Source organism: Daktulosphaira vitifoliae, unplaced genomic scaffold (genome assembly GCF_025091365.1).
Source record: "Daktulosphaira vitifoliae isolate Bord-2020 unplaced genomic scaffold, ASM2509136v1 Scaffold_91, whole genome shotgun sequence".
Classification (NCBI taxonomy): domain Eukaryota; kingdom Metazoa; phylum Arthropoda; class Insecta; order Hemiptera; family Phylloxeridae; genus Daktulosphaira; species Daktulosphaira vitifoliae.
Genome location: NW_026099660.1, coordinates 2,765 through 8,513, shown reverse-complemented (window position 1 = coordinate 8,513; position 5,749 = coordinate 2,765). Strand labels below are relative to the sequence as shown.

The 5,749-nt window shown below is 20.5% G+C and overlaps 1 long non-coding RNA gene across 1 annotated transcript in view; it reads right to left on the bottom strand.

The window, feature by feature from the left end:
• The window catches only part of LOC126909048 (uncharacterized), a 6,886-nt gene extending 2,230 nt beyond the window's left edge, over positions 1-4,656 (bottom strand). The window contains exon 1 of the long non-coding RNA XR_007704913.1: positions 4,326-4,656. This is a non-coding gene — a long non-coding RNA (uncharacterized LOC126909048). The remainder of the gene's footprint in view (positions 1-4,325) is intronic.
• Positions 4,657-5,749: the final 1,093 nt, after the last annotated feature.

The following is a 5,749-nucleotide window of genomic DNA, read 5'->3' as shown; positions in this document are numbered from 1 at the left end:
AAAAAAAAAAAAAAAAAAAAAAGTATTTATCATTTAATATCTCCAAATAAAACAATTATTTTATATCAATTAATGTGTCTTATAAAAATAATTTAAAGATATAACGATTATTAAATCATGAAAAAAAAAAAAAAAATTACAAAAAAAGACTATATGCTACATGATAAAAATAAAATCGAAATAACCAAAAGAACTCAAATTCCATCTAATTAAATAATCTTTTATTATGTACTAGCTGTCTAACAAAAAAATAGTATAAAACTAAATATTATAAAAAAATGGAAAAATTATATTATAAAAAATAGAGAAATAAAATTCAATGTATTTATAGTTTATAAAAATTATCAGGTAAAAAAATAACGTGCATTCACTACAAAATATTATTAAATATACTGATTGTAAAACTTAGTTTAGAGTTCTGTAATAATCAAAAATTTAAAAAATATATATATTAAAATTTCTGTTACACTTCTCCAATAAAAAAAATATTTATTTTAAAATATAAAAATTAATATAAATATGCATACGCTAATACATAAAAAAATTTATACTAGAACTTTAAATATGAACATTTGAATAATTCAATTTTTTTTAATTTTCGAACAAATAATTACTCATACCAAAACGAAATATTTTATTTAAAATTTTATAATAAGTTATGTACACTTGTTAATTTTATAATTGAATTTAAAGATATAGAAACATCTTAAAGCAACTTTATATATATATACCTTAACTTTTATAACTGGAGACTCCTATGATTCAAATAATATAGGGCACAGTAAAATGATAATTAAAAGCCTATGAAAAATTAGAATAAAAAAGAAATCAAGGCTAATTAGAAAGAATTTATTACTATTGATATACACTAAAAAACAAAAACAAAGTTGCCTAAACTTCAATAAATCAAATAAAACATAATTTTTAATCGAATATTTCAGTTCAAAATTAAAACTAAAATAATAGATACATTTAAATTTTTATCATCATTTATCCAATTTTATTCAAAAAAAAAAAAATAATAAATAAAAAATTTTTTTAAGCAGTAATTTTATACTAGATAAATAAAAAATACTTGATAGAACTCTAAACTAATAAAATATTTATATATTAATATTTCATTGCACATCCCATTTTAGAATACATCACACTAATATAAATTAATGATACTTGTTACAAAGTAACAAAACAGCATAATCAAGATAAACTTAGATTTACATTTAATAAATAATTACTTTTTAATTCAAACTATAAAAAAGTTACAAAATTCTACCATATTTTTATAACGTTTATTAATTCAACAAATTTTAATTTCTCTAGAAATTTTATACATTTGATAATAATTTATTTAAACACATATATTTTAATACAGTTTAATATAATTAAGTATTTCATTCAACAAATTCTTTTTATTCTTTAATCAAAAATATTTTTACTCAATATTCTACTATTCATTTATATATAGAAAATTCCTTTTGCTAACATTCATCACCTTGTTATTGGTAATAAAAATTTAATGTTGAAATTTGAAAAAATTATAAGAATTATACTGGGGCCAATCTAAAGTAAACTCTATCATTGAGGCCCCTATGATAGACTTAAAGATCATTATAAAATATTATTAAATAATATAAAAATCTAAAAAAAAATTCTATCTGCAAGAGTAGCTTGTTTAACATTGAAAATTTTAGATTACGATTTTATCCTAAAAATAAAAAAAAAAAAGAAAAGACAATTTAGTCGCTGATTGTCTCTCTCGCGAAGGGATAATGACTATTATTGTCACTGTAGTTTTCGATCATTGCAAAATTGAATCCTACAATGAATTACCTAATGTGACACTTAATATCGATATTAATAAAAACAATGGTACCATAAAATACATAAACTCGAGTGAAAATATTTCTAGAAATAATATAAATTACCAACACAATGATCATAATCCAATTGAATATATAAATACTAAAGAAAAATATTTTGGCATAATTAATAAAAATATAATAAATGATAATATGATAAACTATGAATACGATTATACTAGGGACAATAATTATAATATATTAGCTAATATAAATACTAAACAATCCAATGAAGTAATACATTTTGCAAACAAAATTATTACTAATGATAAATATATTGATGCCAATGATTCAAAAAAAATATCTAAATACTATTTATGTCCCATATAGCAGGCCTGCTCTAAATATTAATAACATTGCAAACAATGTTACTAATGATAATTCCAATACTATTCCCTATGAAAATATTTTTAATACTATTGATATAGAAAAATTACAAAGAAATGCCATAAGACAAATGGGCTTATATAAAATTTAAATGAAATAAATACTAATTACGTACGTATAAGAACTATGATAATTATCTCCAATGATATAACTAGATAGATTAATAAAAAACATAATATAAAAACCATGAGATAATTATTTATAATAATACAAATATTGATAAATTATTTAACACAATATAAAATCCAAGTGAACGAGGTGTTGGCTAATAGCAAAAGGAATACTATCTTTACCAAAGTATAATTAAAACTTTATATAAATAAAGGGTATCTAATGAAACAAAAAATTTTTTAAATGACTTTATAATCAAAAATATTTAGCACCTTATTCAAAAATTCCATTTTATAAAAAGAATAAACTAAGTTATTCAAGTATCATTAATTAAATTCACTCTGCATGTAAAATCAAAAAAAAAAAAAATATATCTGCTACTAATAAAATGACATATTTGTTTAACTAATTTATCACTCTAACAAAAATTTGCATGACTTAATTAATACTAACACACTTATTAATATTTCTCAAAAAAAAAAAAATATATATATTATTTTGATTCTTAATTTTAAAATATGAATTACTTAATTTAATAATAAACTAACACTAAATAAAAACACTTCATAAACATTAATTTAAAAAATATATATTATTTTCAATTTCATTACTTAAATATTATTTAAGAATTTTAATTTTTATCGAGTAACCTAAATTAATAATTATTAGATTTTAAAATTAGCTTTAGCCAATAACTTTAATTTTATTCTATCGTAATTACCTAAAATTTTACTTAAACTTTAGTTTCATTATTTTTCATTTATTTAAATAAAAATTTATTTAATGTGGATTCAGATTACAACACATTTTTATCATTCACTACATATTTATAAAATTTATAGCTACTTAAGATATTATTCTATATGACCTATTTTTAATCTTATACTTATGTTTAAGCACAAAAATGTTATACTTAAATTAATTAGTATTAAATTACAATAAATTATAGAATTATTAGTATGGTAATTTTGCATTGCCACTCAAATAAATAATTTTATTGTTATATACATTTATGTATATTATTTAAGTAATTCTTATGTACAAATGTTGTCATATATACATTTAATTATGTTAAATTAAGAAATTATCAACAATGTCAAAAATGAAGCCAACAATACTCCTTTGTACTCGCTTTCTCAGGTTAATATTCACTTGTTATCACATTCAAATCATCAACATAATTGTACTACAACAATTTCATTAACCATTTCATGAAATTATATATTCAAAAAATCAAAATAACTACCATACTTCCTTATACTCAACTAAAAACAAGAACTTTTGAAATCAGTCAGATTTAATTTTATCAGATAATTATTTCCTAATTTCTTTGCATATGAAGGATCATGATATAAAACATCAGTACTTAAACAATTACTACTTAGACTGTAGTTTTCCATTGATTATAACAGTCTCTGAAAGAATTTCTAAAGACTAGAATCCACTAATTAATCATTCCACTATTGAGGACAAATAAATCAAACAAGAAATACAAATACACAATTATGATAAAACTCATAAATTAACACAATTCACACCTGGGCAATTAATATTAATTATTTTCCCTTTTCAAGAACATGACAAACCCCCCAAACCCAACCACACAAAAATATCTTGGTCTATTAAAGGTATTATCCAAAATAAGTGATGTCAATTATTTAATAGAATTAAAACTTCACAATAAAGTAACAAAGGATGTTGTTCACATAAGAAGCATGAAACCCTATTACACAAAAGAAGCACTCACTTCCAACCCAGAATCCTTATCTAATCAATACAAAAGATTCAATATTCAAACTTCTCGATTCAGAACTAACTAAACAAAAATACGTTACTTTTTACACATGCACCCAGTTCACTCTTTGATTTATCATAAGTTTGTCATAAATATAAAAGTATTAACATAATTTCCATTTAAGATTGTTGATAAGTACTCATTGGGATACATAATTATGCATTCATACTCACACGATCAGAATAAACACATAAAGTAAAATGAATGCGGCAATGTGGTAATAACATTTCTGCACATGTTTCACTCTTTTGTTAATACTGGAAAACCGTGTCTCAAACGAAGTTAGACACTGAAACTAGGGACGAACTGTTCTCACCATTTCGTTGGTTTACAAACAATCGGCCATATGTAACAAAATATTTACACTCTAAATCTCCAGGAAACATTATATCCAAATATCACAAAAGACTTCTTATCACACAATTTATTACTGTATCTTATTAATAATCAGAATTATAAACCAAGTCAAACATATAACACATGCACTCTTAGATTGTAAACATTACATTGTAATATCACTGATAATGAATGTTAACCTTATCAATCTGATAATCCAAATAATTATGTATATTTAGTAAAGATTATACGAACATTATTAAATATAAATATTATATTCTTTGTAACAGATAAACAAATTAACAATAATAAATATGTCTGATTTTAACTTGTAAGTTTTAAATAAATGTGAATTACTATTGATTGTACTATGATTATATGTTAAAATTTAAATAACTGTTTTCAGCTATTCAAAATAATTTTATTACAAATGTCTATTAATGTAAGAATTGTATTTTATTTATTTTACATTATTATTACTTTAAGTTACTCTAATATTTTATAATTATTATAATTCAAATTTATTTTATCTAACTTTAAAATTTAAATTTAATTTATATCCTTTTAGTATTTTAAATTATAGTTTTATTATTTTATATTCTTAAAAGTATTTTTTAAAAAAAAGCCTCAATAATTATTATCATTTTTTATCTAAAATATACTTATTTCATTTATCTATTTTATCAATACTAATATATCATTATATTTGTTATTAATATACTAACTTTTGAATAATTTTACTTTTACTAACAATTATTTTAATCTAATTTATAATTTTCATTTATAAAAATTAATTTTGATATTCCAATTAAATTTCTAATCACTTTATATTGCACTTTTACTACATTATAAGCACCTTATATTCATTTTTAACAATTGATTATTGCAATTATATTATAATTATTATATTAAACACAAATCCAATTGAATTATGCACCTTATATTTAAGTTTTATAATTAAGTTAAATTGAACAAAATGTCTTTGTTATTCTTTATGTGTGTCATACGAGGGCGTATGACAAAATAGAAAGGGGTACATTTGTAATATTATATTATTACATATAATATTAATATATAATAAGATGTTATCATTTGTTCATGTATGTCACATATTATGATTATACAAGATCACCAAAACAGGGTTCTCTTATTTAAGATACAAAATAACCCTTTAATTATACAATAAAATCTCCCTCTTGTAGAAATTATTAAGTAACGCCTACACGCAGGGACCCTCTTTTAATTAACCAATTACAATACA